Here is a 21,079-nt window from a genome sequence, read left to right as displayed (position 1 = left end):
CCTCAGTTTTGCCGACTGTTTGCGATCTCATAGACTGCAGCTAGCCAGGCCTCCCTGTCCATCACCAACTCCTGGAGCTTGCTCAAACTCATGTCCATTGAGTCGGTGATGACAGCCAGCCATCTCATCCTCTGTCGTCCCCCTTCTCCTCCTGCCTTCAATCTTTCCCATCATCAGGGTCTTTTCCAATGAGTTGGCTCTTCACATCAGGTGGCCAAAGTATTGGAGTTTCAGTTTCAGCATCAGTCCCTCCAATGAATATTCAGAGTTGATTTCCTTTAGGATGGACTGGTTTAATCTCCTTGCAGTCCAAGATACTCTCGAGTCTTCTCTAGCACCACAGTTCAAAAGCATCAGTTCTTTGGTGCTCAACCTTATTTATGGTCCACCTGCCACATCCATACATGACTGCTGGAAACACCATAGCTTTGACTAGATGGGACTTTTGTTGGCAAAGTGATGTCTCTGCTTTTTACTATGCTGTCTAGGTTTGTCATAGCTTTCCTTCCAAGGAGCGAGCATCTTTTCATTTCAAGGCTGTAGTCACCACCCGCAGTTATTTTGGAGCCCAAGAAAATAAAATCTGTCCCTGTTTCCATTGTTTCCCCATCTATTTGCCATGAAGTGATAGGACTGGATGCCATGATCTTGACTTTTTGACTGCTGAATTGTTTTTATTTTTTAATTATTTTAATTTGAGGCTAATTACTTTACAATATTGTGCTGGTTTTTGCCATACATTGACATGAATCAGCCATGGATGTACATGTGTCCCCCATTCTGAACCCCCCCTCCCACCTCCCTCCCCATCCCATCCGTCTGGGTCATCCCAGTGCACCAGCTTTGAGTGCCCTGTTTCATGCATCAAACTTAATACATGTTTCAATGCTGCTATTCTCTCAAATCATCCCACCCTTGCCTTCTCCCACAGAGTCCAAAAGTCTGTTCTTTATATCTGTGTGTCTCTTGCTGTGTCACATATAGGGTCATCTTTACCATCTTTCTAAATTCCATATATATGTATTAACGTACTGTATTGGTATTTTTCTTTCTGACTTACTTCACTCTGTATAATAGGCTCCAGTTTCATCCACCTCATTAGAACTGATTCAAATGCATTCTTTTTAATAGCTGAGTAAAATTCCATTGTGTATATGTACCACAGCTTTCTTATCCATTCATCTGCGAATGGTCATCTAGATTGTTTCCATTTGACTGCTGAGTTTTAAGCCAGTGTTTTCACTGTCCGCTTTTATCTTCATCAAGAGGCTCTTTAGTTCCTCTTCACTTTCTACCATTAGGGTGGTTTCATCTGCATATCTGAAGTTATTGATATTTCTCCCAGTGTGATCAGTGGAGAGGGCATTTGATAAACTCTTACTATGTGCCAAGTGTTGTATTTTAAATTGAGAACATTATGGAGACAAACCATAGGCCCTGTCTTAGAGCAGAGTCCTAGTCAGCCAGATGTCCATAAATAAAACCAATGTGTTCAACCAGTATGTTGAACAAGGGCAGCTCATGACTTAAAAAATTCTTTTGCCCCCTTGAGTGTTTTATTCAGTGGAAATTATTTTCCTTGTTTCTGTATGGGAATGCTGGCAGGTGCCAAGACTTTTCTGCTCATTCCTAGTACGAGACAATGTTACTGAACCAAACTTAGATCTGCTCGCCCACACACAGTAAAATCAATCTACTGACAAGGGATTGTGGTGAAAGAAAGTACAGGATTTATTGCAGGACACCAAGCAAGGAGAATGGGCAGCTCACGCTCAGAAGACCCAAACTCCCTGATAGCTTCAGGGAAGGAAAGGATTTAAAGATGGTATGAGGGAGGGGGCTGAGGACAGGGTAAGTGATCAGCTTTGGCACAGCTCTTGGATTGGTTGACATCAAGGTGAAGTTTCAAGCATCATCAACCTTCTGGTTTCAACCAGTCTAGGGTTTTTATTCTTTTGGTCAGGAGTTTTCATCTGGTTGGGGTCTGCTTCCTATACAAACAACTTAGGCCTTTATTTGTATCTTTCAAGTAACTGTGAGTTTGGTAATTCTGCTATTTGGCAGATTTATAGTCTAACTCGTTACCCAGTTCTCCAGCCCAACAGCCGTTCTGTGTTTCTATATCATCACATTTCCCAATTAATAACTATTGAGTCAGCCTTTTACTTTAAAAAACTTACAAATGGTAAACGCTGGAGAGGTGTGGCAGAGAAGGCAACGGCACCCCACTCCAGGACTCTTGCCTGGAGAATCCCATGGACGGGGGAGCCTGGTGGGCTGCAGTCCATGGGATCGAGAAGAGTTGGACACGACTGAGCGACTTTACTTTCACTTTTCACTTTCATGCATTGGAGAAGGAAATGGCAACCCACTCCAGTGATCTTGCCTGGAGAATCCCAGGGATGGGGGAGCCTGGTGGGCTGCCGTCCATGGGGTCGCACAGAGTTGGACACGACTGAAGTGACTTAGCAGGAGAGGTGTGGAAAAAAAAGGGAACACTCTTACTTTGTTGATGGGCATGTAAATTGATTCCGCCATTATAGAGAAAAGCATGGAGGTTCCTTAAGAAACTAAAAATAGAACTACCCTATGACCCAGCAATCACACTACTGGGCATATACTCTGAGAAAGTCATAACTGACAAAGACACATGCATCCCAATGTTCATTGCAGCACTATTTGCAGTTGGGACATGGAAGCAACTTAAGTCTCCCTGAACAGAGGAATGGATAAAGAAAAAGTGGTACATATATAAAATGGAATATTACTCAGCCATTAAAAGGAACAGATTGGATCACTCATAGAGACATGGATGGACCTAGAGTCTGTTACAAACAGTGAAGTCAGAAAGAGAAAAATAAATATATATCAGCACATATATGGGGAATCTAAAAAACTGGTACAGAAGAACCTATTTGCAGGGCAGGAATAGAGATGCAGACATAGGGAAGAAATGTATGGACACAAAGGGTGGGATGAATTAGGAGACGGGATTAACAAATGTGCACTGCCACGTGTGAAACAGATGGCTAATGGAAACCTACCCTATAGTGCAGGGAGCTCAACTTAATGCTCTGCGGTGACCTAGAAGGGTGTGATGGGAGTAGGGTGGAAGAGAAGTTCAAGAGGGTGGGGATATAGGTACACATATAGCTGATTCACTTCACTGTACAGCAGAAACTAACGTAAAAGAACTTTACCCCAATTAAAAAAGAAAGGACACAGGGGCTTGTACACAGTTTAACAGTTTGACAGTCACTATTAGTTGAAAAACGTGTTCCTAATGGAGTAATCGCAGTAATGTAGAGGATGAGATGGTTAGATAGCGTCACTGGTTTAATGGACATGAATTTGAGCCAACGCAAAAGATAGTGAAGGACAGGGAAGCCCGGCATGCTGCAGTCCATGGAGTCCCAAAGAATCGGACATGACTTCACAACTGAACAACAGCAAAGCAGTGATTTGAAAGCTCATTTCAAGATAAAACCTGGAGCTGGATTTGGCTTTAAATCTTCCTTCTTTGATGCCAACAGGGAGCATGCTGTGGGGAAGATGGGCTTCACTGGAAACTTCTGTCTCCTTTACTTTGCTCTTCTCTTGTTCCTGGCCCCCGCCCCCAGCTGCCCTATGTCTAACCCCTCCATTGTCCCATGGGGAGAAGGACACCAAGGGAGCTGAGAGATGCTGTCTCGTGTGTGGCAGGTGGATCCCCTAGTCCTGGTGGATACTTAAAGCTGTTTCTTTTACTTATGACCCTTCCTTTTGTGTACTTTTCAGAAGTTTCCTATTGGGCTCTCCTTCCCTCGAAGTCCTTGGTGACTCCCCTATAAGTCTCCTTGGGTGGTGACGTTTGACTCTTTTCTGCAGTCACTAGGAGTTCCATCCAGCTACTTGCTGCTGGGTGCCTTGCACCTTATTTTGTCTCGAGGAAGCAGTCAGCATCCCTGGCCCAGATAGCCCATCTCCCCTTGTGTTGATTTCCTGGCAGGAAATGGACCCCAGTCCCTCAGCTGAGCTCCTACACGTAGGGGTCACATCTGAGTAGCTCTATGAAAGAAACCCTCTAACTTGGTAAGAGAAGAAATGGAACTTCCAGCACAGCTCTTTCCCAAATGAACCCACTCACAGAATTCTCCTTCCTCTAATTTTCCTACCCTTTTATGTCATCTAAGTGGGTGAGGGGTCCGGGAAATGGTTCTCAAGAATTTATGTTGAACGTCTACAATGATTCCTCAATTAGAAATATCATACCTATTGAATATTAGTATCTGGATGAAAATTCAGTTTCGATACCTTGTTTCATATATATATATATATAATTGTGCTATAGAACACATGTGATACATGATACTAATCGTATTCTGTCTCTGTCACTTATCATGGAGACTTCAGCTGCTACAATCTCTCAGCTTCAATTTGTTTTCCTGAAAATTGGGAGCAATATTATTGACCTCATAGGATTGTTCTAAGGATTAGAGATGATGTAAAGTTCCAGTTTGGTGCCCAGATAATCCTAAGTACTCAAGAATCTGAGGAGTGATATCCATTAATACGGCAAAAGACAGCTAAGTAATGAGCCAATGGGAGTACTCAAGCCCCATTGTAAAGACAGACAGTGACAATGATAAAGGGCCAAAGTGTTCGCATCTGTTTCTTTTCCTATTTAAAAAACCCCAACAAACATAAACCTTAGCTTTTCTATGTTTTGAAAAGAAGACAGTTCAATTAGTAAAATGTAAAAATTTGAAAAAAATACCCAAACATAATCCCAACCATATTATTATTTTGAAGTTTTTCTGTGCCTATTTTACATAGTTGTAATTATACTGCATGGAAGGTTTTGCCCCCTGACTTTTTTTACACACAGATATTGTATTATACACATCACTACTGTATGATATATCCTAATAACTGACATTTTTAATGACATTTTAATTTTTATTTCCTTGAGTGGATAAATGATATATTTATTTATTTATGATATATATGATTTATTTATATATTTTAATATATTATTTCTTAAATTATTTATTTATTTTAAATATATATGATATATATTTTTATTTCTGATTTTTTGACATTTAGATGATTCTTATATTTTTCTACTTTATAAATCAAGTCTGTTAGGGCTCTTTGTTGGCAACTAACAACTGATTCTGGATAACTTAGGCACAAAAGGAATTTCTTTGAAGGGTATAGCTGCTGCTGCTGCTGCTAAGTCGCTTCAGTCGTGTCCGACTTTGTGCGACCCCTTAGACCGCAGCCCACCAGGCTCCCCCGTCCCTGGGATTCTCCAGGCAAGAACACTGGAGTGGGTTGCCATTTCCTTCTCCAATGCATGAAAGTGAAAAGTGAAAGTGAAGTCGCTCAGTCGTGCCCGACTCTTAGTGACCCCATGGGCTGCAGCCCACCAGGCTCCTCCATCCATGGGATTCTCCAGGCAAGAGTACTGGAGTGGGGTGCCATTGCCTTCTCCATGAAAGGTATAGAGGAGCTCACAAAGTTCACAAGGAGGTTGAAGAAACTTGTGAACAAAAAAGCTGAGGGCTGGGGAAATTCTGGTATCAGGATGGTGGAGACTAATTGATTATCTGGTTACAATTTTGCTGTTAGAGTGAATATATGTTATCTGTAGTTTCCTCTGCTTGAGTTATTCCACTAGAGAGAGAGAGAGAGAGAGAGAGAGAGAATGTGATTGGCCGAGCCTGGGTCACATGCACAGACCTAGGGGAAGTGAAGCCTGAATTCCTAGACGCAAAGTATCGCTGAAACTGTACACAATGGAGGTGGGGTATAAACCCCTCAAAGAAAATAAGGGCAGTGGAATCAGGCGACTCATAAACCAAGTTTTTACTACAACAATATTCCTTCTCTGCACCTATCTCTTTGTCTAGATTTTTGAATTATTTTCTTAGAAAAAACTTCCACAAAGGGGGACAAGTGGATGAGAGAGTAGAACTTCTGGGGTTATTCTTGATTGTCAAATATGTGTATGGCAGTACAGGTGGAACCTTATTAGAAGTAACAGGAAGTGGTAGATAAATGGAGAGCCAAGGATTATACAAACACACCTGAGGCATTTTACTTTACCTATGTCTATATCCAATTTTTTGGGGCTCCAAAATCACTGAAGATGGTGACTGCAGCCATGAAATCAAAAGATGCTTGCTCCTTGGAAGAAAAACTATGACCAAACTAGACAGCATATTAAAAAGCAGAGACATTACTTTACCAACAAAGGTCTGAATAGCTAACTAGATGGTTTTTCCAGTAGCCATGTATGGATGTGAGAGTTGGACTATAAAGAAAGCTGAGTGCCAAAGAACTGATGCTTTTAAACTGTGGTATTGGAGAAGACTCTTGAGAATCTCTCCAACTGCAAGCAGATCCAACCAGTCAATCCTAGAGGAAATCAGTCCTGAATATTCATTGGGAGGACTGATGCTGAAGCAGAAACTCCAATACTTTGGCCACCTGATGCGAAGAACTGACTCATTGGAAAAGACCCTGATGCTGGGAAAAATTGAAGGCAGGAGGAGAAGGGGATGACAGAGGATGAGATGGTTGGATGGCATCACTGACATGATGGACATGAGTTTGAGTAAGCTTTGGGAGTTGGTGATGGACAGGGAGGCCTGGTGTGCTGCAGTCCATGGGGCTGCAAAGAGTCAGACATGACTGAGTGACTGAACTGAACTGAACTGGTATCCAAATCTATTACATTACTTACCTTTTGATGTAGAGCCAAGATTATGGTGTGTGTGTCCCCTGTTTGGACTTTTGTGTTGTCTTTCCTACATAAGCATTGCTCTCAAGACATCATCTGAAATTTCCTCTGTAGGGTCCTATGAAAGAGAGCAGACTAGAGATCTTCATGAGGCCACCTGAATGCAGCATCCTTCTGAATTTTTAAGATTCTTACCCCCTCTGAGTCTTTTACAGTTGGCTCACCCACGCCTAATTCAGCATCCATAATTTGGCTCTTTTTTGAGTCTTTCCAAAGCCTTCAATTTTGTTTTCACTGAAACAGCCACTCTCTTACTTATCCCACTCATATTTAATTGGTTTTTATTATGTGTAGTTTAATTAAGTAATTAGAAAAAAACAGTTCAAGTGGTCCCAACAGGCTTGAGAACAAATACAACTCACTCTCGTTAAACAGACAGCTCAGTTGGTGGGAGCATTAGAACACAGAGTTCTGGAGAGCAGGCTACAGTGGGGAGTGACGATTTCTCAGTGGGCATCAGTCTACTTGCTTATAGGAGGAATGCCGAATTGGCCAAGTGCAGTCGTTTAGAAGAAATTCCACTGTGCCAGCTGAAATGAACCTCTCCGTATCTTACATAACAATAATACAATATCAGCACTATGCTTGTGACACTGGCACAGTATGTGTGTTGTTATATGTCACGTGTATTTATAGAACCATGCTTGAAGTCAAGTTCAGAACTGTTCTATCACAAGCCGTCTCTCTAATGCTGTCCCTTTACAGTCACAAGCCCATTCTTCCTCTCTACGATCGCTGAACCATGGTACCCATCCCTTTATGGCATATACTTTTGTCATTTGGGAATGTTATTTCAATGGGAGTACACAGTATTTGCCCTTTTGATATTGCGCTTTTTCACTCAGCATAATGCCTTTTAGATCCATCCAAGTTGCTGCATGTCGCGTTTCTTTTATTGCTCTATAGTATTGCCTGGTATGGATAAACCACAGTTTAACCACTTACCTATTAAAGGACATTTTAGTTGTTAGTTTGGGTTTTTGCAAATAAAGCTTCTATAAACAATCATGTGCATGGTTTTATGTGGACATACCTTCACTTTTGGGGGATAAATGTCTAAGAGCATAATTTCTTGGGTCATTAGGTATGTGTGTGCCAGACTACTTTCCTCAGTGGTTGTACATTTTACATTTTTACCAGTAATAAATCAGAGATCCAGCTTCTCTGCATTCTTACCAGCATTTAAGGTTGTTATTATTTTAAATTTCAACTGTTCTAATAGGTATATAGAGATATTTCGTCGTAGTCTTCATTTGCATTCCCTAAAGGTTAGGGCTTCCCTGGTGGCTCAGACAGCAAAGAATCTGCCTGCAATGCAGGAGACACAGGTTTGGTCCCTGGGTTAGGAAGATGCCCTGGAGAAGGGAATGGCTACCCACTTCAGTATTCTTCCCTGGAGAATCCCATGAACAGAAGAGCCTGGCCAGCTACAGTCCTTGGGGTCGCACAGAGAGTCTGACATGACTGAGCGACTAACACTTTTACTTTCACCTTCAAAGGCTAGTGCTGCACAACACCTTTCCATGTGTTTATTGGTGTCTGGGATTTGAGGACGTTTGGACAGGTCAGGGAAAAAGATAGGGCAAGAAGATCTAGTAACACACGACAGATTTAACCGGGTGGTGCTTGGACAGGGTTGCCAAGGGAAGGACAACCTTCCCTCGGACAGGGAAGGCCTCTCCTAGTAGGAGTCTGCTCAGAAGCCATGGCTTGAGGGCTTCCACTCAGAGTGGGGAGGTCAAGGGAAAGGAGGATCAGAAAGGAAGTTTATCTATTTAGGTAATGTCGTTCAGCAGCACAGCAGGGAGTCTCTAGATCACAGCCCTCCTAAGGGCCATATTAACTCAGGATTTTATAATGATAAGGCTCTAGCTTATCAATAGTCAGCAGATAGGGAATGAGTTTTTTTCAGAGAATGTAAAGCAGGCAAGCCCTAAATGTCAAAAATCTGCTTAGTTGGGCTATCTTTAAAACAGCTAGATGTGTAAAAATTTGCTTTTGGTGCCAGCAGGCTTTTAGGTTAATGCATTTCAGCCGCAGTGGAGAAGTAAGCAACCCAGGGGCCAAAATACAAAGGCTGTTTTTGGCTCATTTATGTAACAGTTTGCCATCTGTTTATTCTTGTCTATGTAATGTCTCTTCATGTCTTGCCCATTTTCTAATTGAACTGATTTACAACAAATCTTGAATTGGGGAGTTCTTTATATGTTCTAGGTGTGAGTGCTTGTCACATTAAGTGGTTTGCAAATATTTTCTCCAAGTTTGGAGCTTGCCTTCTCATTGTCTTAACAGGGGGTCTTTCAAAAAGAAAAGTTTTTAATTTTGATAATGTCCAATTTATTGAGTTTTTTTTTTTTTTTTTTAATGGATCATGCTTTTGGTGTTAGATCTAAGAATCTAAGATCTAATCACCCATTCCCAGGTCCCAAAGGTTTTTCTCCTATGTGTGTATGTGTGTGTGGGTGTTTTCTGAAAGTGTTATCGTTTTATATTTAACATTTCAGTCTATAGCCAATTTTGAATTACTTTTTGTGTAAGAAGTGACACTTAGATTGAGGTTTATTTTTGTTACGCATATCTAGTTGTTTGGATATGATGTTTTGAAAAACTGCCTTCTCTATTGAGTTGCTTTTCGCCTTTGTCAAAATCAGTTGTCTGCACTTGTGTCAGACTATTTCTCGTTGCCTACTCTGCTCCACTGACCCACGTGTCCTTCATCAACACCACCAGTCTTGAGTCCTGTAACTACAGGGTAAGTCTGGAAATCGGGTAGAATTGAGGCAGGAGGCAGATGGGCCCCTCCAGGGTAAAGCAATGGGAGATTCGCTCCCTGTGGACTGAAACGCCAAGAGAGAATGGTGAGACAGTTACGGGAGGAGGCTGGGCCCTTCCCAGATCACTTATTCCTTGTTCTAGAAGTCAGGAGGGGCTTCCTAGGTGGCGCTAGTGGTGAAGAACCCGCCTGCCAGTGCAGGAGACATAAGAGACATGGATTCGATCCCTGGGTAGGAGGGCGTGGCAACCCACTCTGGCATTCTTGCCTGGAGAGTCCCATGGACAGAGAAGCCTGGTGGGCTACAGTCCACAAGGTTGCAAAGAGTCTGACACGACTGAAGTAACTTAGCATGCACACAGAAGTCAGGAGACTTCCCCGACCACACAAGTGCAGAAAGGCTCCTTGGAGTTCAAAGGGAAGTGATGCTAACTAATGCTAGGCTACCCAGACTCTTGGGTAAAATCCATCTTGGCTAAGAGATTCATGCATACACGTGGGAGGATCCTGAGATATACCAAATATGGACTGTGAACAAGGCAAATCAAAACGATCAGCCAAAGGGAACGTGGAAGAAATGCCCCATAAAAGTAATTGAAACAGCTATGAGGATGAAACTCAGAAACTTTCCCTCTGAGTCTGCCCATCTGTCTATCCACACGGACTGTACTCTTTTTCCTCCTAATAAATACTTTACTTGCTTCACTACTTTCCTTCTTTGTGGAATTTCTCTTCTGCAAAGTCAAAGGGCCAGCGCCCTTGTCACTGACCACTGGTCTAGTGGCTAGGATCTGTGCTTTCACCACCCCGACACAGCCTCAGTCTTTGGCTGGGAACCCAAACCCCACGCCAAGCCATTACAGGCTGAGGTCACCCCAGATCAGAATTCCTTTTACTTTATTCTTTTTCAGAATCATGTTAGTTACGTAGTCCTTTAAAAATTTTAGAATAATCCTGAATAGAATAAAACATAAATAGAACAAAAAAAATAATCCTTTATTTACAAAATCTTCATAAGAATTGCATTAAACTTATATATTAATTTAAGAAGAATTTATATCTTTACCACATTGAGTCTTTAAATCCATAACAAAGCATGCCTTTGCATTTATTTAGATATTTGTCTTTTTCTGATCATTTTTTTGTAGTTTTCAAAGTAGAAGTCTTGTACATGTTTGGGAAGATTCATGTGCTATGTGCTAAGTCACTCAGTCATGTCTGACTCTGTGACCCTATGGACTGTAGCCCGCCAGGCTCCTCCATCCGTGGGACTCTCCAGGCAAGAACACTGGAGTAGGTTGCCATTTCCTTGGAAAATTCATACCTGGTTATTATTATTTTAAATGACTATAAATGGTATTGTGTTTTAAAATTTTACTGTCTACATGTTCACTGGTCGTATGTGTAAGATGTAATTGATTTTTGTATTTTTACCTTGTTTCCTGTTCATTGGTATTATGTGTATCATTTGCAAAGAGTAATAGTTTTATTCTGCTTGTGTGCCTTTTATTTTCTTTTCCTGTGTTATTGTGCTGGCTAAAACTTCCAGTACTATGTTGAATAACCATGGTGGAAGTGGACATCTTTGCTTTGTTTTTAGTCTTAAGGAAAAAGCATTCAGTCTTTCATTATTAAATATGATGTTAGCTATAGGTCTTATGTTTTGTTTTTATAGATATTCTTTATCAAGTTGAGGAAAAGGATATATAGATAGAATAGATGGATGAAGATCTATCCCTAATTTTCTGGAAATCTATATTGGATTTTGTCAAAAGTTTTTTTCTTTCTGTCTTTGATATGGTTGTGTGATTTTTCTTTAGTTTGTTAATATGGTGTATTACACTGATAGATTTCCAGATACTGAACTAGACTTGCATCGCTGGAATAAACCCCACATGATCTAGATGTACAATTATTTAATGTATTGATAAATTCTCGTTACTAACATTTTGTTAATTTTTGCATCCATTTTCTTGGGAGATATTGATCTATAGCTTTGTTTTCCTTCTTTATATTGTCTTAGTCTGATTTTGGAATTCTTGGTAAGATTGGTTTGATAGAATAAGTCAGGAAACATTCCTTCTCTTCTATTTTCTGGAAAAAAAAAGTAAACAGAATTTGTATTAATTCTTCTTAAACACTAATCTAGGCCTGGATATTTCTTTTTTGGGGAAAGATTTTTAACTTCTTTAATAGTTGTGGGTCTTGTTCAGATCAGATTGGATAAGTTGGAATAGTTTGTGCTTGTTGAGAACTGGTTCATTTCATCTAAGTTGTCAAATATACATGTATAAAATTGTTTATAGTATATTTTATTATCTTCTTTTATGTCTTCAAGGTCTGCAGTGATATCTCTTGCTTTATTCCTGATATTAGTAATTTACTCTTACCCGAGATTTGAGATTTTAATTGATCCATTCAAAGAACCAACTCTTTATCTCATTGATGTTTCTCTACGGCTCTTCTGCTCTCAGTGTCATTGGTTTCTGTTCTTACCTGTATGATTCCCTTCCTTCTGCTGGCTTTGGATTTATTTGCTCTCCTTTTTCTAATTCTTTGAGTGGCTCTTACAGAATTAATTTGAGACTTTTAATCTTTACTAATGTAGGCATTTAGTGCCATAAATCTCTCAATACTGCTTTAGCTCTCTGTCATAAAAATATTGATATCTCATTTTTATTCAGTTTAATGTGTTTAAACACTTTTTTGAGACTTCCTTTTGGACCCATAGATTATTTAGAAGTGTGTTGTGTAGTTTTCAGTGTTTAGAGGTTTCTTTTTCCTTTTTTTTTTTTTTGTTATTGATTCCACTGTGGTCAGAGAACACACAGTATATGATTTAATTACTTTAAATCTACTGAACCTTTTTATGATCTGGATAATTGTCTCTCTTTATGTATGTTCCATAGCTGCTTGAAAAAAGGTGCATTCTATTACTGTTGGCTGGAATGTTGTATAAGTGTTGATTAGATTTTCGTGGTTGGTGGCGGTGTTGAGTTTTCCTATATCCTTGCTGATTTTTTGTCTAATTGTTTCATCAGTTGTTGAGAGAGAAATGTTGGAGTCTGCAACTGTATTTGTATCACCAGTATTTTTGTTTGTCACTAACTTAATAGGTGAGATATAGAACACTATTGTTTGAATTTGCACTTGAGGCTTTAGGAAAGAGTAAAGCTGTTTATCAATTTTAGCTCCTCTTTTGTGAATTAGCTGTCACATTTTTTACCCATTTATATGTTGGCATCTTATGTGTTGTTGTTATTTTTTTTTTTTCAATTTCTGCTTCACCTATTAGTTCTAGTTCTGTGTATAATAAATATATTAATTCATTAATTTCCAAGGGGTGAGATTATGAGTTGTTTTAATTTTCTTATTATTCTGACATTAAGGCAATTGATTTTCTGAAAAATCAATAAAGTAATGCACAAAAAGTAACTGGGTCTTATTTTCCTGGAAGTAGTCTTGTCAGTGGGGAAAACACATGTTTCCTTCTCCTTATTAGTAGGACTTTGTGTCTTTGAGAACTGGGCTTTTTTTTTTTTCCTTCCAGAGAGTGAACAGGTCTTTGTTCATGAAATCTTGGCCTGTGGAAGAGATTAGGCTACACTGCCAGAGAAGATGGGGTTGGGGATGTGTGACTTAGTGGAGTGGATGAAGGTGTGGAGCGGTCCAGTTGTAAAGGAGCCTTCTTAAATACTGAGAAAGGGCAGCAGGTTTCTTGGCATGGTAGAAATTAGGATTTCATCAAGAGTGTTCTCAGAAATTGTAAAAACATGCTATGGTTACTTTTCTGTGTTCCTGTTCTAGCATTGAATAGCAGTAAACAACCAAGCAACCAATAAGGGATTTGGAGACAGTTAAGAAGGTTGAATGCTTGAATGAGAAACGATTGATTATTCCTCTTGCTGAAGGCTTATGAAACCGTGAGATGTAGACTCCTGCCTCTAAATTGTATCTCCAGCTCCAACCCTGTCTTCTTGGACAGTGCAGCTGAATGTCTTCCTCACTGTGTTACTTGGGCTCTGTTTCCAAAAATCAGTCAACCATATATGTGTTGGTCTATTTCTAGACTCTATTATGATCCATTGACATGTATATCTATCCTTACATCATTCCCGCAGTGTTTTGTCATATAGCCAGTTATAGTCTCTAAGCTTAATCCAGCCCATATTGTGTTTCATACAGCCTATAAGCTAAAAATGGCTTTTTTATCTTTAAAGAGTTGTATATGGTGCACAAAGCCTTAAATATTTACTCTCTGGCCTTTTACAGAAAAAGTTGCTAATTTTGTGGCAAGTCTTGAAATAAGCTGTTATAATGTTGTTCTTCCATATCAGATTTCCTCTGGATATTCTGGGTATATTACATTCATATACATTTTAAAATCATATTGATTTCTAAAGAAAAAATTGCTGAGATTTTGAATGATATTACATTGACTTTCTGGTCAGTTTGGGGATAATTGACATTTTAAAAATATTGAATCTTCTAGTCTGTAAACATGAATTATCTCTCTATTTACTTAGAAACTCTTTAATTACTCTCAAAAGTGTTTTATAGTTCTCTGTATCCTGGTCTTACACATATTTTGTTAAATTTATCCCTAAGTATTTTGTGTTGTTGATATTATCACATATGGCATTTAAAATTTTTATTTATATATTGTTTGCTACTATTAAATATAATTGCAATTGGGTTTTACTTATTACAATTTTTCCTAAATTTGCTAATTCTGGAAAATTTTTTGAGTATTTGTTATGATTTTCTATGTATGTAATAATATCATCTGAGAATAAAAACAGTTTTACTTCTTCCTTTTCAGTCTGTATTTCTTTTATTATCTTGTTGTATTTACTAGAATCTTCAATAGACTGTTAAATAGAATTGATGAGATTATCCCAGTCTTGAGAAAAGCACTCAGTCTCATATCACTGAATAGGGAACTAATTGAAGGGTTTTGTTTGTTCATTTATTTGTTGCAGATTACCCTGATATGTTAAAGATGTTTCTTTTAATTTCTAGTGTTCTGAGAGATAGATGTTATATTTTCTCAAACACTTTCTCTAGCTCAAAAAAATACTTGCATTGTTTTCTAATTTTTTTCTCTGTCTATACTGTGAATTATATTGCCTGATCTTCTAGTGATAAACCAATCTTACATTTCTGAGATAAACCCTGTTTTTTTTTTTTTAAACTATATTTTCCAAGAGTCAATTCATTCAGGTTTATTGCTTTTATTTAAAATTTCTACTGCTTTATCATTCTCTATCTCATTGATTTCCATTCTCATTTTTATTATTTTCTTTCTGCTTCTTACTTTGGGTTTAATTTGCTCTTCCCCCCCCACCCCCCCATTATTCTTAAAGTGAAATCTTAGATAATTGATTTTAGGCCTTTCTCTTTTTAAAAACTGTGAGAATATATAGGCATACGTTTCTCTCTAAGCATTGATTCAGCTGCATCCCACAAATTTTCTTATGTTTTACTTTTATTTCATTCCATTAAATTTTTCTAATTTGTTTTATGATTTATTCTTTGACTCTTGGAATATTTACATGTTTGTTGCTTAGTCTACAAATATTAGGTTTTTCAGATATCTTTTTGTTATCTCTTAGTTTCATTACGTCAGAGCATATATCCATGTGATTGCTGTCCTTTTAAATTTATTTAGTCTTGTTATAGCCCAGCATATCATCTGAGAGTGTTTCCATGTGCACTTGACAAGAATATATATTCTGCAATTATTGGGTATTGTCTAGGGTCTCTACTGAAGGTCATCAGTTTTCAGTATGTTCTCTCCACTCTGGCTGGTAGAAACTCAAATGCCTCCCAGCTATGTGTGACCTATGGGAATTGTTCCGTTCAGAGCTCTCTAGCAGCTGTTCTTTGCACAGTCTTATAGAATTTAACTCTGTGCATACACAAATTACTTTCATCCAAAGACAGAAAGGGAAACCTTATACAGATTCGGGGAGGATTTTCTCTGCTTAGCTCTCTCCTTTCTGGTATTCTTCCCCTCAAATTCCAGTTACCTCTGTCTTCTAATGTTCTTATCCTAGTCTCTTCCACTTAGCCAGATTTTAGTTTTAGTTTGGGCTTTTTCTGCCTCTTCCCAAGTTCTAGAAATTAACCCCAAACAGCCAATGCACTCATAGTAAAAAGTAAAGTAAAAAGTCACTCAGTTGTGTCCGACTCTTTGTGACCCCGTGGACTATAGCCTATCAGGCTCCTCTGTCCATGGGATTCTCCAGGCAAGGATACTGGAGTGGGTTGCCATTTCCTTCCCCAGGGGAGAAGTTACTGCTGCTGCTGTCACTTCAGTCATGTCTGACTCTGTGCGACCCCACAGACGGCAGCCCACCAGGCTCCGCCGTCCCTGGGATTCTCCAGGCAAGAACACTGGTGTGGGTTGCCATTTCCTTCTCCAATGCATGAAAGTGAAAAGTGAAAGTGAAGTCACTCAGTCGTGTCCGACTCTTAGCAACCCCATGGACTGCAGCCTACTAGGCTCCTCCGTCCATGGGATTCTCCAGGTAAGAGTACTGGAGTGGGGTGCCATTGCCTTCTCCAATGCATTCATAAAGTTCATATAATTTTATTCAAACTCAGCAGAAAGCCAGTGCCTTCATAAAGCTCATCCTTATTATTTCCTACTCTCAGTAACTTTTCTGCTTATTGTCCAATGTCTAAAATAAGTTTGTCTTGCTTTTTAGGTATTTATGGTATAGACATGGGATAATTCTTATCTGTGTGCTTTGGACAAAAACTTTAGTGAAATGAACAAGCAAGCCATGTAGATACCTATCTACAGGAAAAAGCATTTTTTTTTTGAAATTTAAATTTATTTATTTTAATTGGAGGCTAATTACTTTACAATATTGTATTGGTTTTGCCATACATCAACATGAATCCGCCACGGGTGTACACGTGCTCCCCATCCTGAACCCGCCTCCCACCTCCCTCCCCGTACCATCCCTCTGGGTCATCCCAGTGCACCAGCCCCAAGCATCCTGTATCCTGCATCAAACCTGGACTGGCGATTCGTAGGAAAAAGCATTCTTGAAAGCAGGAAGACTGGGTTAAAATCTCTGAGGCTGACCCGTGTGTGACTTAGGTTCTACTATTCCTACTTCATAGTTAGGAGCCCAAGAATCAAATAGGTTAGCCATTTATCTAATCCCTTTTACAGGTAGAAAATGGCAAATTCAGCCCACATTTGAAAACAGTAGCTGAACTCCTTCTTTTGGGTCTTATTGCCTTCCCTGAAGGCTGTCGTGTAAGTGAAGGGGAGATTTATGGACTATGACTAACAGGTGGAACTTGTTATCCCACTAGATTTTATGAGCTGAGAAATATAAATTGCTTAAAAACATGCTTAGATGAACTCAAGGTTGGTAGATTTGTAATGGCTTATGGGCACCAAGGGACTTCCCCGTGAGTGTTTGTTAGTTCTGGTAATGGCACTATGTCAATACATTTTGCCTTTGCAGTGCTTTCAGTTTGCTCTCCTGGGTGGAGGCAGAGCGCTTCTCCGACTCAGTATAGATGGGAGCCATGAATGAGGTCTGTGCAGTAACAACAGCTCCAGAACTTGGAAGTCCAGTGTGTTCCAGGTGCTTTGCATATATTGTCTTGAGTCTGCCAACAACTCTGTGCAGTAGGCACTATTACACCAGTTTGTAGAGCAATAAAGGAGAGCTCTGGAGAAGGCAATGGCAACCCACTCCAGGGTTCTTGCCTGGAGAATCCCAGGGATGGGGGAGCCTGGTGGGCTGCTGTCTCTGGGGTTGCACAGAGTCGGACATGACTGAAGCGACTTAGTAAAGGAGAGCTCTGAGAAATAACTTGTCAAGTCCATTCAGTTTGCAAGTGGTAGAATCAGGGCTTAATTTTGCTTACCCTGCTTTTGCTACATTTTGTTCTAGTGTTTACTAAACACTAGACAGAAGGATGTTGGGCCAGAAGAATACAGCGGGATTATATTTTGAGTCACTTTATCAGGTATGAGACTCTACATTTTTTCTCTTATTTTTTCTGTGATTTCTGTGAGAAGGTTAATAAAGAGAAAAGTAAATGGCAAATTCAAGGAAAGTTGAAGAGAGGTGTTTTTCCCCTCTTCTAAGACTGTGGATTTTTGTTGTTGTTTATTTTGTGCGGAGAGATTGCAGGTTTAGGATTATGAATCGGGAGGAGCACAGAGTCTAGGTTACATCGTGTGGGAGAAGGGTTAGTGTAGACTCTCAGATGTGTGAGGTGGCGTAGGTGCCACAATCCAGGAAAAGAGAGGCCAGATCCCTGCCAGTCGCACGTTCACCCACTGCAGAGAGCTTGGGGGACAGAAAGAACCCGCTACTGCCCCTGGCAGATAGAGGAGGACTGTGTGGGTGACTCTCAGCTTCCATAGATAATTTGATCACTGCGAAGTTTTTCCCTGTTTCTTCTGAAGCATAGTATTAGGACTGCTTTCAATGCTTGGGTACAGACTGAAAAAGGAAGAGGATGCTGTTTGTTCAAGCTACTAGACATTTCTAGGTATACCGTATGTGCAAGCAATGTGAGAAATCTCTAGAAGTAATAATACTTTTACAAACCAAAGGAAGACATCAAGGTCACTTTTTTTTTCTTTTCCCACTTAGCATTTATGAGAGTAAGGAACTTTCTCTCATTTTATGGCATTTCTTCTCTCCTTTTCTTCCTCCCTCCCTCCACCCCTCCCTCCCTTCCTACCGTTCTTTCTCCTCCTTTCCTCCTCCCTTCCATAATATTTATTGAATTACCTGTTATGTGCCAGGCCATGTCCAAAACATAATTACCTTTCAATGTTCATAGATGTATATTGCATTCTTGACTACACTACAGTACCACCACTGAGTTCAACATCCCTTTCATCATGATAACAATCCACAGGCCATGCTAAGTACCTGGGAAGTAACTGAAAAAGATGAGAAGAGGAAACTCACAAGACCAGTTGAAGCAATTCTTCAGCTAGTCTATGGGCTATGAGCAGTTTGCAGATGGATCTGGGATCTTTGCTGCCATGGTCCTCCATCATTAATAGATAAGATCAACATCAAAACAACAAAAACCTTACGCATCAACCAGGGGAAAGGTGGGACAAGTTCTTTGACAATGGGATATTGGTGCAGGCTTATTGCTTAATGGCTTTTTTTTTTAATGTAAGAAAATGCAAAAACTGAGAGGAGAGAATACGCTGCCATCACCTGGCAATTGGCCAAAGATAATTTAACTCTAGGCTACTGTCATTTAAACCATGGATTTTGATTGCATCTTCTCAACATTACCACTTATTAAAAAAAAAAGATACAAAGTAATTTACAGTAAAATAAAATTAAAAATAAGGTAAAATACAATAACAGGATAAAGAACCTAGTGAAAAGTGTCCCCCCAAAATATGAAGAAAGTGTCTCTATTTATAAAGTCTGTAGCATTGGCATGCAAAACTTAGTTTTGAGTTTCCTGACAACTTTGGAAAAGAAGGAAACATTGAGGCTGACATAGCTCTGATAGTCTGGTGGAAGGATGGCTGCAAATTATTCAGAATCATGTGGGAGAATTTTTCACATGACCCTCTATACTGGGGCATCAAACTCTATAATCTTGTGGAAAGACTTATTTGCAAAGATACTCTATGCAACTAGTAATCTCAATACTGGTATGCAATTAAAATACTAGGATTTCTATATTCATTTCATTTAATGCCAAGCTATATTTTATATTTATTTGAATTAGCTAATTAATTTAATTATTAATATAATGATTGAAATTCAATTGAAGTAAAAATGAATAAATGCATTACATAGACATTTACTGTAATTCACATAAAATTTATTCATGTTTCAAAGCATGAAGCCAAAACATCTATAAAAATGCTACATCCACTATAGGCTTCCCAAGTGGTACTTAGTGATAAAGAACCTGCCTGCCAATGCAGGAGATGTAAGAGATGTGGGTTCCATCTCTGGATTGGAAAGATCTCCTGGAGAAGGGAATGGCAACCCACTCCAGTATTCTTTCTTGGAGAATCCCATGAACAGAGGAGCCTGGCAAGCTACTGTCCCTGGTGTCACAAAGAGTCAGACATGACTGAAGCGACTTAGCATGCAGGCATGTAGTGAGTATCAAGCATAGGAGAAGGGATGAAGGAGAGAAGAATTATAGACAGAACAAATGGTGAACAGAATTCAAACATGTGGCCCAGAAACATTTCTTTGCCCATAAAAATGTCATGGTTTAGTAGAGTCAAAAATATTCAAATTTGCATTGCAATCACTAATTACACCATTATCTTTAAAGAGAAGTAATGTATAATCTTGCTTAGATTAGTATGTGTCCAGATGATGACATATCTAATGACCATTGGCATATAATATCAAACAATTTTTTATGGCCTGAAAAATGTTCACAATACAAGTTTAAGTTAAAAAAAGTCAGAGTTGAAAATTCTATATTCATTATGATCAAACTAAGAGGACTCTGGAAAAGACTGGGAAAAGTAAACCAAACGTTACCATGGAAAGCAAAAAGGGGAAAATTGAGCTAAAGAATTTGAGCTAAAAAAAAAATTGAGCTGAAAAAGAATTTAAGCCCAAGAATTGCCATCAGGGGCTGGGCTAGGACCTTGCCCACGACCCAGAACCATATCTGGGACAAAACATGTTGGGCAAGTTTCTATGGCCTAGAGCGAGAAGCCAGGTATGGATTTCTGCTTCTCCATTCCTAAGAAGATAAAAAGAAGACCACATCTCCATCATCTGGACACCACTCTAATGGGTGTCAAGCACCGTTTGTTCATCATCTCAGGGGTAATGCAACTTTTTTTGCTGTCATTTAAACCATGGATTTTGATTGCATCTTCTCAACATTACCACTTATTAAAAAAAAAGATATGAGGTAATTTACAGTAAAATCAAATTAAAAATAAGGTAAAATACAATAAAAGGATAAAGAACCTAGTGAAACTTGACTTGCGTGGGTTGAGTCTGAAGGTGGAAAACTTATAATACATTTTTGTCCCTGACTTTCTCTGTTCTAAGAATGTAGCGTCCTAGACAAATGAAATCATCTTAACAAAAACATGTTCAAAGTTCTGATCATTTAACATGACTATGTAGGCAGTGTCACATCCTTGACTCCTACTCAGACAAGCATTACTTACACCTGGTCCCAGAAACACCCCCAAGATTTGTTTTATCATCGTAGCTCTGGTTAAGACTTGTTTTTCTGACTTTGGCCACTAGAAAAATTCAATCCTGTGGGACATGGTTGAGGATTTAAAACAAGTTCTTGGCTTTTAGGACCAGAAGGTCTACATTGTATTCTTCTCTTTTAGCATAAGTGCCTCCCATGGTTCTTGGCACCTATCAGATGTTCAGTGGAATCGGTTATTTCTGTAGTTACCATGAGGGCTCATCAGAGTTCATATGCTATTGCCTGCTCAATTGCTCAACCTAGCGTGTTCAAAACGAACTCTAGACTTTCACCCCAATGAATTCGTCCTC

At 39.3% G+C, this 21,079-nt stretch overlaps 1 long non-coding RNA gene across 3 annotated transcripts in view; it reads left to right on the top strand.

Annotated features, from left to right (window-relative positions):
• Positions 1-14,374, top strand: part of LOC147365443 (uncharacterized) — a 39,162-nt gene extending 24,788 nt beyond the window's left edge. For all 3 annotated transcript variants that reach the window (XR_015135562.1, XR_015135560.1, XR_015135561.1), the window contains one exon: positions 13,368-14,374. This is a non-coding gene — a long non-coding RNA (uncharacterized LOC147365443). The remainder of the gene's footprint in view (positions 1-13,367) is intronic.
• The last annotated feature ends 6,705 nt before the right edge of the window (positions 14,375-21,079 follow it).

This window comes from Bos grunniens, chromosome 10 (assembly GCF_055505025.1).
Source record: "Bos grunniens cultivar Pamir isolate PY7600 chromosome 10, Bosgru_T2T1.0, whole genome shotgun sequence".
NCBI lineage: Eukaryota > Metazoa > Chordata > Mammalia > Artiodactyla > Bovidae > Bos > Bos grunniens.
This window is presented reverse-complemented; position numbering and strand designations above follow the sequence as displayed.